The sequence below is a fragment of the Cricetulus griseus genome, chromosome 4 (assembly GCF_003668045.3).
Source record: "Cricetulus griseus strain 17A/GY chromosome 4, alternate assembly CriGri-PICRH-1.0, whole genome shotgun sequence".
Taxonomy (NCBI): Eukaryota; Metazoa; Chordata; class Mammalia; order Rodentia; family Cricetidae; genus Cricetulus; species Cricetulus griseus.
In genome coordinates, this window is record NC_048597.1 from 133,387,857 (window position 1) to 133,401,182 (window position 13,326).

Consider the following 13,326-nt stretch of genomic DNA (forward strand, 5'->3'; position numbering starts at 1 on the left):
TAAGGAGCAGGCAAAGCATTTGCCATGCAAGCATGAAAACCTCAGATCAAACCCCCGGAAACCATGCAAAACCAGAAGCATGGATGTCTATAATCTAGCATGCCTACAGGAAGGTGAGAAGTAGAAACAGAAGCAGTCCTGAAATGGCAGGAAGCCTGTTGGACATAGCGGTAGAACAGACGCAAAACAAGGTAGATGGCAAAGACCCATATCTGAGATGGCCCTGATTCCACAATCATACACATGCACTCACACACCCCATATAAATACATATATACATACAAATGTTTTAAAAACAAAAAAATAAATGAATGAATAAAATGTGTAATTGAAAAAAAATCATCTTTGTAAAGAACCGCTAACAGTGTGTTTGCTATTTGCCTTGCCACACACTAACTCATGAGGAGCTGCCAATCACTTGTCTAGACAGTCAAGAGCATACGAAGGTGGTGACAAGCACATCTCTATGGGCATGGGGTAACACATTGGAACCCCAACTCTTGGTGGGCTAAGGAATTCTAGGTCAGCCTGGGCAACACAGTGAGACTGTGACTGTCTCTGTCTTTGTCTCTATCTGGAAAGTTCAAGGCTCAAGTGACCCTCAGCACAGGGTTAAAAAGGGGACTTATCGGAGTTGTTTGCAGTACATCTTGCAATTCCCCTTTCTACTCAAACTGGCCCTTCACCTCCCTGAAGGAGTAGCCAAAGTAACTCAGCTCTAGGGACTCTTGATGAACACAGACACACCCAGGGGCCTGGAATTACTCCATGGGTAACAGCCAGAAATTTCCTCTGCCAAAATGAACTGCAGAGAGACCTGATGGGACCAGGTGTCTTGAAAATGTCCTTATCATCTTCTGTATATCCCACTTGAGGACTCCCAAGGAGCTGGCTGGGAACCTGACAAAACTGAAGGAGCTCTGAGCCAGGGAGGTGTAATGTCGGGCAAAGGTGCTTGCTGCAAAGCCTGATGACCGCTCTGGGACCCACAGAGAAGAGAAATGACTCCTTATAAGATGTTCTCTGACCTCCACAGGTAAGCTGAGGTACATCCTCCCTACATACAAAAAAAATTTTTTAAATCTAATTTTAAAAATAGTAAGAGTTCTTGATACTAATCCAATCAGGGCATGCATATATTGCTGACTGAGTAGGTTATGGGGAAACAACTTCAAAAACTACTGGCAGCATCCATGAGATTCCTGTGTCCACACACTATAAAAGGTATGCTCCTGTGCATAAAATGGGAGCAAATGCCTTTCCTACACAAATACATCTGCAAGTTCTCAACTGGAAAAAAAAAAGAAATATGGATCAACAGGATATGGATCAATTTCAAACACTGAAATTCTCAGTGGTAAACAGAAAAAGTCAAAGGCTGGACAAGAATACACATGAACAGATATACACACAAATACATTTGTTTCTTGTTTTTCATATTATGTCTCTATGGTTTGCATATGTATATCCATGTTCACATGTGGGGCACTTTATCAGTCAGGGTTCTCTAGAGGAACAGAACTTATAGTATGAATATAAGCAGAAGGTATAGGCCAGATTAAAGGGGGATATTTCTGGATTAAAGGTATCTTCTACCTAAAAAGAGCCAGATTAAAAGTGGGTCTTTCCACTTCAAGTGATTTAATTAAGAAACATATCCCTTGGGGCTGGAACGATGTTCAGTGGTTAAGAGCACTGGCTCTAGATTTAATTCCCAGCACCCACATGACATCTCACAACTGTCTGTAACTCCAGTTCCAGGGAATCTGACACCTTCACACAGACATACATGCAGGCAAAACACCAATTCACATAAAATTAAACAAATAATTATTTTTTAAAAAAGAAAGGAAGGAAAAGAAAATTCCTCACAGGTATACCCAGAAGCTTGGGTTTTCATCAATTCCAGATGTGGCTGACAACCAAGAACTGCCATCACAGGCACACATGTAGATGCAGGTGTGTATGTTAATGAGGAGACTTGAATTTGATTATAGAGAGTCTTTTTCGGTTGCTCTCCATTTTACTGAGAGCTTGCCAATTCAGCTTACTCAACAGATCCTTAATATCTGCCTCCTGAGTGCTAAAATTATAGACTGGCTGCCACACCCACCCAACATTTATGTGGGCCCTATCAATCCAAACTCCATTCTCCATAACCCAGAAAGGGCTTTAACCACTGAGCCATCTCCCCAGCCCAAGATTCTGTGTTCCAGTACACGGTAGACGTCCCTGGGTGAATGGCTCCAGGTGCCATGCAGATCCCAAAATACGCAAATAATTAAATCCCTTGTGTAAGAATCACATGGTACCTGTGTATTACTTATGTACTTCTTGATATATCACCAGATTACTCACAATATGTAGCTCAGATGGCAGAATACTTGCCTAGCATGCATGAGGACCTCAGTTCAATCCCTGGCACAGCACAGCATAAGCCAGGTATTAGCACATGCCTGTATCTCAGCATTAGGTGGTATAGACATAAGATTAGGAGTTAAAGATTTCCCTGGATATTGAGTTCAAGGCAAGCCTGAATAAAATGAGAGCCTGACTCAAAAAAAAAAAAAAAAAAAAAAAAAAAAAAAAAAAAAAAACCAAAGCAAAAAGCCCTAATGTAATAATAAACATGCTATGTGGTTGTTATGCTGTATTATTAAGTAAATAATGGTAAAGTCTATCCATGTACAATATTGATGCGAGCACTGAATCGGGTAAAGACAAGATGCAACTGTTGTATTAGCATTTACAAGGTTGAGGCAGGAGGAGTGCAAGTTCAAAGCTAGCCTACACTACAGTGAGTTCCAGGACAGCCTCAGCTACATGGTAAGACTATTTCTGCCCCAACACACCTGTACCTCCATCCTACCCCCAAAAAACACCAAATGGGTGTGTGATGTATGTGTGTAGGCCTTCAAGGTAGGAAGAGGACAGTGAATTTGACACTATTCTGAGCTACACAGCAAAACTCCATCTCAAAAAAGGATACAACAAATGCCTACATAACACATATCAAAACAAACACTTTCTTCTAACACAGAAGGCTGAATCAGGACTTTGCATAGTCTCCCCCACACAACTTGAGTGGGAGAACAGATGAATACACGTGAAATTGGCTCTATCCAAAGAGTTTTGGCCTTCAGTTCTATTTTAGACTCAAGGGAAGGCATGTCTCAGAAGGCACTGGAAATGAGACTGTCACATGGTCATTTGAGCTTTGTCTAGCACCACATACCTAATCAAAAGGCAAAGGGTCAATAACCCACTGGCTACAGCAGTTGTTCCCAACTACCAAAGAGAAAGCGGGATACAAGGATATATTCAAGGCAAAAAGGAAGTTTGGAGTCTCATGTTCTTTCTTCCATGATGCATAAAGTTAGCAGAGTTACAACTAAAAATAACACAAAGGAAAAGGACTACAGAGACGACTCGGTGATTAGGAGTGTGCTCTGCTCTCAGAGACTCAGTTCAATCCCCAACACCCATCTTGGCAGCTCACAATTGCCTATAACTCCAACACCAGGGAGATCCAACTCCTCTGGCCTTTTCTCGCGCATGCACACACACACACACACACAACACACACCCCTAAAAATCTATAAAAAGGAGAGAGAAAGGAAGAGAATGAAGGGCGTTCTGTCAGATAGATAGCCCAGAACAATATTCTTGCTGAAGGAAATATGGGAACAACACCTGAAAAAGCAACCACAGCAGGAGGGGGAAAAAGCAAAAGCCAGTGGCACACATCTGTAGTCCTAACAATTGAGAATCTGAGGCAGGAAGACAGGGAGTTCAAGGTCAACCTTGGCTACATAAGAAAAGCTACAGTACTTTTCCAGTGGATTGTAATAACTGTGTCCAAGCATTCAATCTCTTTTCCCTTTCTTTGCAAACACTGGAATCTAAATTTGTTTTATTATTCTTCTTTTGAAACAGTCTCCTTATACAGTCCACACTGACCTTACACTCACAATCCTACCACTACCAGGTTCAATTTCTAATTAAGCTCCCACTACCCTTTCTGGTATTGGAATGGAATATAAAGCCTCACATATGCTACCACTGAGATAGCCAACCCATTTTTACTTATTTTGAGACACAGGCTCACTAAGTTGACTAAGCTGTCAAACACTTTATGATGGGGGCTGGGCTGGAGGGGGAGTAGGGGAGAGCAGGAGGGGAGGGAGGGGGACTGTGTTTGGTACGTAAAATGAATAAAATATTTTAAATAAAAAAAGGGGAAAAAAACCCTTAATGGCCTTCTTACCCTACTTCCAGTAGCTGGGATTACAATTCTGAGCCGACAGTCCTAGCTCTAATTTAATCTTAGGTTAACAATACTATTTATTCACTCAGAATGTATCTAAACACGAGGCATGTGATGGTGGTATCAGGTCTATGAGGGACTGTTTCTCCTCACTCTGGGGAAGAGTTACAACTTCCTTTGTATTTTCTTAGCTAGAATATAGACTTGTTTAATTACTATTACAAATCTCAAACACATGCAAGAGCTAAGCAACTATATTGTGGACTGTTGCAGTACGCCTCAGGTTCACCTTTAACACAGGTTACATAACAGAATACTAGTTCTTTCCCCTTGCACCTTTGCTATTTGCTATGTAGCTCAGGCTGGTCCTGAGTTGCACCTGCCTATCTTCCAAGTGCTATGACAATAGGTGTCCATCAACAAGACTCTGCATTGTGACATTTTAAGACAGTAAATGTGTTAAAACTTGTTAGATGGGCTGGAAAGATGGCTCAGCGGTTAAGAGCACTGATTGTTCTTCCAGAGGTCCTGAGTTCAATTCCCAGCAACCACATGGTGGCTCACACCCACCTTGGATGAGATCTGGTGCCCTCTGCTGGCGTGCAGGCAGAACACTGCATACATAATAAATAAAATCTTAAAAAAAAAAACACAAAACTTGTTAGGCACTAATTAGTAAGTATGCAAATGTTCTGTTTTTATTTTTTTAGACAAGTGTTTTCTAATGAAGTCACTGACTTGAGAGGGGTCCGCACCTTGTGTGGAGGACAGAAACCTAGCTTAGTGGCACGGCATTTGTTTAGCATTCCCATGGCCCCACATTCCAAGGGTAGGAAAAGGAGAAGATGTCAAAGACATTCATCTGCATGGTACTATCACTGATTTATCCCTTCAATTTATTGTAAGATGAGTCTCCTGTCTCCACCTACTGAGTCCCAGAATTACAGTATATACAGTACCCAGGGCTCCCTGCATACTAGACAAGCACTCTGCCAACTGAACCATATCCCCAGCCCTCACAGTTGTTTCTAACTGAATACAATTTTAGATAATAATTGTGAATAGTTCAAATTATTTCTTCACTAAATTCCGTCACAAGCATTATATGAACAACCTTATCAACTGTATGGTAACAACTCCTTATTAGTTTTTTTTGTTTTACTTTTTTGGTTTGGTTCGATGGGTTTTCTGAGACAAGGTCTCATGTAGCCTAGGTTTACCTGGAACTCAGTATGTCACTCAGGTTGACCTAGAACTCAATATCCTCCTGCTTCACCTTCAAAATATTGGGATTACAAGTACCCATTACCATGCCTAGCTTCCCCTCATCTTGTTTTTTTACTCCTCTGACACCATCAATTTTTAATCTATAACCCTTAAAAGGCAAATATAGAACATGGATATTGTCAAGCCAAAGTATCCCCTGATATTTCAGCTACACCACACTGGCAGGGGAGTCTTCTGGTCATTTACCCCTGGAGTGGTTCCAACTTGTGTCAGTATCTGTAGGCAGACACATAGGACTGGTTCCTCCTGTAAGGAGAACTAGAACATTCCCCCAGGGAAATTGAGTCCTAGTTTAGACAGGGGAAACACAAGGCAGTCTAAAAACCACTCAAAGAGGCTTTGACTCTTTAGGATCAAAAACATTTCCTAAGATTAATAACATAGGTGAATTTTCTAGTCTGTTTTGTTTCATTGTTGTGATTATTTTATTCTATAGGTGTGAGTGTTTTGTCTGCATATATGTCTGCGCACCACTTGTATGCATGGTGCCCACGGAGGCCAGAGAGGGCACCCGATTCCCCTGGAACTGGACTTACAGATGGCGCGGGCTGCCATGTGGGTGCTAGAAATCAAACCCAGGTCCTCTGCAAGAGCAGCCAGTGTTCTTAACCACTGAACCCCCTTGCTTATTTAGATAGGGTCTTGCAATAATATAGCTTTGAATGGCTTCAAACTTGCAGCAATCCTCCTGCCTCTGTCTCCACCACCCAATTTCTGGGATAAGAGTTTGTGTACCACCAAAGAAAATAAGTAAAATTACTGCCAAGCCTAGGATTAGCTCAAAGCTCTCCTCTTGCACTGTACAAATCTAATTAGTCACTGCTTACCATCCTCTCTTCGCCTCTTACGTCCGTCTCTTTCAACACAGCTATTCCGACACCCTGTCATTTAGTCTCAACTTAGAACTCACTTCTCTTGGAGTGAATATGATCAAAATACATTATATGAATGTATTAAAATGTCATAATGAAACCCATTATTTGGTACAACGAATATATTCAAGTAAAAAGGTATATGAAACCATTATGCTGGGGGCTGGGGGAAGACAAATAGAGAAGGAAGGAGGAAGAAGAAAAGCACAAAGCCCAGAGGGACAGCTGAATGTGTAAAGACATTTGCCACCAGGCCCAAAATTCCCTGAGTTCAATTCCCAGGACCCACATGATAGAAGGAAAGAATGGACTCCAGTAGGTTATCCTCAGACTCCCCACACACAACACAGCATATACATGCACTCATGTGGACAAAATAAAATGTAGTTTAAGAAGTAAAAAGACTGGGGATGTAGCTTGGTGATAGAGCACTCATCATGTCCAAGGCTTTAGGTTCAGCACTCCCCAGTCTTTCTACCTGTCTGTCTCTCTCACACTTGAAAACACACACACACACACACACACACACACACACACACACACACACACACTTTTATTTCCTTTATGTACTCTCATATACCAATAGAATATATTAACTCAATACAGTATATTAACTTCCAAAACTCTGATCAATTTGTAATCCATTTATTCTGATTTTAAGAACAAGCTTAGCTGGATTTCTTTGGATGCCCTGCCCCTTCCTTTGTAGTGCTGAGGATGAAACCCAAGGCCTCAAATATTCTAGGCACTCTACCACTTCTCACTCAGCCATTAAAGCATCAATTAGTCTACAGAAAAAAAATGTTAAAATGGAGAAAAAAATTTTAAATGGGCAAAAATGCCAAAAACCCCAAACCATCAAAATATACACAGAAATATACACCCCCTGAAAAAGCATAGCAAACATGACTGCTCTCTCAGGTCAAAGAATCTAAAAGACATCTGAAATTTTCTTTAAGAACCATAAAGGGGACTGAAGAGATAAATGGCTTACCAGTGAAGAGTACATACTGCTCTTCTAGAACCAGAGATCTGGTTCCCAACACCACACTAGGTGGCTCACAACCTCCTGTAACTCCAGCTCCAGGGACCCCATGCCCTTTTCTGACATCCCAGGGCAGTGCACTCGAAGGCATAAACACACACTCCATACATAAATATCGAATTTTAAAAAATAATTAAAATTTAAATATATTAAACACCAAAAAAAAAAAAAAACGCCTTGACGAGGTCTGGTTTATAGTTCAGTGGTAGAGAGCTTACCCAACATGCACAAAGCCCTACATTCAACTGCCAATATCACAAAAAACAAAACAAAGAAACTTTGAAGAGATCTTGGATGCAAAAACACGCAATTTTATAACAACGAAGAATACTGATTTCACACAAAGAAGATATTAAATAACATTATTTTAACTATCTTGGTTGAAACATTACTTTTAAGGTCTTACTTTTTTTTTAGAAGATGCATTACCCATTCTGTAAAAGTATCGTGTCTGAAATTCTTAACTTATCTCAAATAGTTCACCGTAAAACGTTATTTTATTTTTCCTTGGAAAAAGCCAATCGGTACTAACCCAACAAAGCCTCCATTTTTTAAAGTCTGCAAGGAGGCACGGGCCTACCACGTTCAGACAATAGCTAACTATTTGGGCTAGGGTGTAGCTCAGCAGGAGAGTACTTAGCATCATGAGGCCCCGAGTTGCACCCCCAGCATCAATGAGAGTAACTTGTTATCCTCACTTTTCTTCCACACAAAGAGATGCGTGTAGGGTGTATGTAGGTTTATATTTACACACTGATAAATGCATCCGGCCTAAGTGTATAAGAAAGTTACCTTTTTAAAAAAAAAACAAAATCAAACTGCAATGTGTCTCAGGTAAAAAGATGCCCTTTCCACACACACACAAAAAGGAAAAGCGAAGAAAGGGCTGTCCTCACCCACCTTTCGGCCACAGCTGGGCTGCAGGCAGCAGACAGCGTCGCCCGGTGCGGGAGTGGAAGATGCAGCGCCTCCGTGTGATGCCGATGGCGGAAAGTCTGCTCTTTCGGGGCGGGGGACAAGTCCACAAAGGTTAGTCTACACAGGCTTCGGAAGAAAGGTGGGTGCAAACAGCTCGGCGCCCAGCCGTGATGCGCACTCGGGCCGCGGCACCGGGAAGGGCTGCAGAACCCCAAGGACCCGCGGCCCCCGCCGGCAGAGCCCGGCCCGCCTCCCCGCCGAGGCCTCGCTAGTCCTCCCCCTCCCGGGCCGCCCCGCGCCCCCTCACCGAATCCTCACCGAGCCGAGCGGAGAGCCCTCGGACAACCGCCGAGAAGGTCCCAGAGCCCCGAGAAAAGGAGGGGGGTCGGGCGTGACGTCACTTCCGCTTCCGGCTCGGCGTTCTCGGCCACGTTGGAGCCCTTCAGGCCGGAGAGAAAAGCTCGTTTGTTCCCGGTCAGGGCGGCTGCTCCCTTCTTTGGGTGGGCTACTGAGGGCAGCGGAGACTGGAAGGGAGCCGGGAGGCCCAAGTCAGAAGCGAGGCCTTGAAGGGCAAGCGGCGCGGGGGCGGGGCCGGCCAGGGGCGGGGCCAGGGGCGGGGCCAGGGCCGGGTGCGCCGTGGTTGATGGCGGACCGGTGGGGCGAGGATGGGGGTGGGGATGCCGCGATGGAGATGCTGCTGACAAAAGCTTTTCTGTCGAGCCTCTCCCTCACGCTCGCGATGCCCGTGGCCATGTTGCGTAATCTGCCAACCCAGGAAAAAGGATCCGTCTGGTCCATTCAGCCACGGCTGTCTCCAGACACCTTTTTGTGGTCGACCTGTCTTTGTGTGCCTCTGGACACGGCCCTCGCACCTCCGCCGTTGACTTTGTTGTGTTTCCAAGACAAAGGTCCACCCCGCACCACCACCCAGGGCTCAGTTTGTAAAGCTCCTGCCTGGCATGCAGGAAGCCCTGGAATCCATCTCCAGCACGGTGAGAGAATGCTCGCCTGTCGTCGTCCCAGTCAGTACTTGTGAGATGGAGACCAGAGGCTCAAAGCCAGCATCCACTACATAGTACATTCTAAACCAGTCTGGGACACACGAACACCTGTCTCCAAAATCATAAATAAATTAAGAGTGGTCTTTTTGTAAATTCTGAGTTTTTAAAATTTTCTTTGGGTTTTCCGCCCCCCTCCTCCATCTGATGTGGCTTGTTTTGGATTTGGGGCGTGGGGGAGTAGGTGTGTGTGTGTGTGTGTGTGTGTGTGTGTGTGTGTGTGTGTGTGTGTTTTCCACTGAATCAGCGCATTTTGTAGCCCAGGATCTTTTGTAGCCTAAGCCGGCCTCAAACGCCCTAGGCTGCTGCCAAGGCTTAATTAACCCTGAACTTCAAAGTCTATGGCCACCTCCTGTGAAGTAGTGGGATAACAGACGTGCCCATGTTGGGGTTTGTAGGGTATATGGGTACTAGTGTATGTTATTAAGAAGTCTACCAACCGAGCTTCACCCCACCCCCACCCCAAGTGTAAAGTTTTTCTATTTCTTGGAATTTACCAATGAACCAGTGTTTCCTACTTTACAAAGTAATACTGATAACTTGCATTCTAAAGTTGGGCCTCAAGGCTTTTTTCTCTGGGTATCACTGAGTGAACACTGATTTACTGGCACATTTTTTTTCAATAATTATTCATGAGGGCTGAGAATACAGTTTGGTGGCCGAGTACTTCGAGTACTTGACCAGGACACTCAAGTCTCTATCAAGTCTCTAAGTTCAGTCTCCACTGCTGCACTTTTTTTTTTTTTTTTTTTAAGTGTTTCAAGAGCTGAAGAGACCTCACCCATTAAGGGCACTCACTGCTCTTTCTGAGGACAAGAGTTCAGTTCCTAGCACCTACTTGATATGACTCAAATTGCCTGTAACTCCAGCTCCAGGAGATTTGGTCTCTGCGGGCACTCACATGCACATACACACAAATAATAAAAAATAAATCTTACAAGTTACTCATAGACATCCCTGCAATTCAAATACACCAGAGCCTGAAGCAGGAGGATCAAGAGTTGGAGGATGCCTAAGTGAGTTCAAGACCAGCCTGACCTACTGGTTTATATTTCTATACATACAAACTGGTTGTACTAATTTGTATCACCAGCATCTCAAAGCACAATAAATGCTCATTCCTTGAATGGATAAATGAATGAAAGATAGGACACTGAGAAGAAACACAAGACTACTCTTGAATTAGAAGGAAGTACCTCACGTAAAACTGATGTATAAAATTAGGGCTCTTGGAGGCCAGCCTAAGCTCCTTAGTAAATCCCTGTCTATAAATGAATAATAAAATTGCATATGTATGTTACCAAATTTAGTTTACAAATATGTTGAATTGGTAACTGTTTTGCTGTTCTCTTCCATCTTTTATACAATGATGGATTTGCAGGAGGAAGTCTATTTGTAAAGAATATTTGGGTTTCATGAAATTTAACATAACGTGAGGTCTTAATACTTTTTTCTAACTTTTGGTGGTGATAAAGTATGTGTGTGTTTTCGTGTGCATATGCATGTGTGTTACAGGAAGAACAGGCATTTGCATAGTGACATAGAGGACAACTTTTAGGAGTCAGTTCTCTTACTACAGGTTTCAGGAACGGAAGTCAGCTTCTCTTTCACCCATGAGCCAGCTTGCTGACCCAAATAGCTTACTTTTTTTAGAGACAATTTAGCAACTTGTGTATTTTCTTTCTTTTTTTTTTAAAGATTTTATTTATTATGTATACAATGTTCTGCCTGCATGTGCCCTGTGTGCAAGCAGAGGGCACCAGATCTCATTATAGATGGTTGTAAGCCACCATGTGGTCGCTGAGAATTGAACTCAGGATCTCTGGAAGAGCAGTCGGTGCTTTTAACTAACCTCTGAGCCATCTCTCCAGCCCCCAATTGTGTATTTTCTATTTGGGACTAATTCAGAGTACAACTAGCCCAGACATAGTATACACACCTTTAATCCAGTGCTCAGGAGGAGCTCTGAGTTCAAAGCCAACCAGGGACAGAGTTTGATCCTGTTTCAAAACAAAACAAAAAGTTCTATTTCATATGTGGATCCTAGCTTTTAATGTGTGTGTGTGTGTGTGTGTGTGACTGAACCTAGAAAGGGGACCATGAATGAGGAGAAAAGAGATTTTAAAGAAGTAGGAGCTGAGCTGGAAAGCTGATTCAGTGATTAAGAGCCCTTGTTGCTCTTACAAAGGACCCTGGTTTAATTCCCAGCATACACTTGTAGACCACAACTGTCTGTAACTCCAGGTCCATGGGTACCTGACACCCTCATTTGTCCTTATGGACACCAGACATGCAAGTAATACCCAGACATACATGCAGGGACACATCCATGTTTTAAAAATTAAGAGGTAGAAGTAGAGGCATTAAATTGGAAGGGGTAGGAGGGTACATTTTTGGGGAGGTAGGAATTGCAGAAATAAAGAAGGGAGATGGTCAACAGAAACAAGTTATGTCTGAAAATGCCGTAATGAAGCCTATTACTTTGCTGACTAAAAAAACACGTGGAAGGGGTTAGAGAGATGGTTCAGCAGTTAAGAGTATTTGCAGCTCTTCCTGAGGATATGAGTTTGAATCCCAGGATCCATGTCAGGCAGCTCACAACCACCTATAACTGCAGCTGCAGGGGATCTGATACCCTCTTCTGACATCTGCAGCCACCCACACAAATACACACATACACATAAATAAAAATTAAATCTTTCAGGTGAGTTTGAAGAAAGCCTGGTCTTCAGAGCTAGTTCCAGGACAGCCAGGGATACACAGAGAAATCCTGTCTTGAAAAAACTTTTAAAGGGTTGATGATTACTTACTGGTAATAGTGATACAGTATATTCCTCACACTGGATTTTTGATTTGTTAGCCTATGGTGTCTAGTAGAGTCATTGTCAACTCATTATAGGGTAATTCCATTAAAAATTTTTTATATATTTTAGGAAGATTCTGAAGTGAGTTTTCATGACTCTTTTAAAGGTCTTTAGTGTTAGTTATCTCTCTTTGTATTCTCTTCTCTACCTTGCCCTCCCATGCTCCACTCTATTTAACCCTTTCTGTTCCATTATTTTCCTTTCCCCTATTTATATCACTGCATTGTGTCCTCCTTTCCTGGAGTCCCTACTTCAATAACCCTTTACTAATTGCTTGACCTCTATGGGTGTTACAATGGAAACAAACACACATCTCTAAAGATTCTAAATTAGCATCTACATGATATTTGTCTTTCTGAATTTGTGTTACCTCACTCAGAATGATTACTGCCAGCTCTGTCCATTTACCTGAGAATTTTGTTTTCCTTGACAGTGAGATAATAATCCAACTGTGTAAATGTGCCATATTTTCATCATCTGTTTATCAGTTGATAGACATATAAGCTGCTCCCATTTCCTGGCTATTGTGACTAGAGCATCAGTGAACATGGATGAGCAAGTGTCTCTGTAATAGGATATAGAGCCCTTTGGGTATATGCCCAAGAACAGTATAGCTGGATCATGTGGTAGATCTATTTATAGATTTTTGAGGAACCTCCACACTAATTTGCATAGTAGTCGCACCAGTTAAGGCTCCCACCAGCAGTAAGTGTTAAAAACCCCCTGCCCCACATTCACAGAGACATCTATTGTGATTTTTTAGTATCTCATCCATTATGACTAGGGGAACATGAAATCTATTGTCATTGTGTTTGATTACCTTCCAGAACTTAGCAGTAAGAACCTATTGCTGAAGACACCACATACTTGAAAATCAATCTGGTGCTGATGAAGCTTTATGCCTGCTGGCCAGCTTTGATAGTGCTGAGAGGTGATGTGTGTTACCAAAAGAGAGAATGAATCCTCAATCTCATCCAGCTGTGAATACTGAGAGTTATAATTACCAGCCCAACAA

At 42.7% G+C, this 13,326-nt stretch overlaps 1 protein-coding gene across 11 annotated transcripts in view; it reads right to left on the reverse strand.

The window, feature by feature from the left end:
- Positions 1-8,952, reverse strand: part of LOC100765623 (zinc finger protein OZF) — a 31,104-nt gene extending 22,152 nt beyond the window's left edge. For 4 of the 11 annotated variants that reach the window (XM_035443486.1, XM_027411433.2, XM_027411434.2 and 1 more), the window contains exons 1-2: positions 8,708-8,951; positions 8,372-8,466 (exon numbers count right to left, since the gene is read on the reverse strand). The gene's annotated coding sequence lies outside the window, so the exon portion shown is untranslated. Of the gene's footprint in view, positions 1-8,371; positions 8,472-8,707 lie in introns of all 11 variants that reach the window. The other 7 variants (XM_027411431.2, XM_027411428.2, XM_035443483.1 and 4 more) reach the window with 3 other exon arrangements.
- Positions 8,953-13,326: the final 4,374 nt, after the last annotated feature.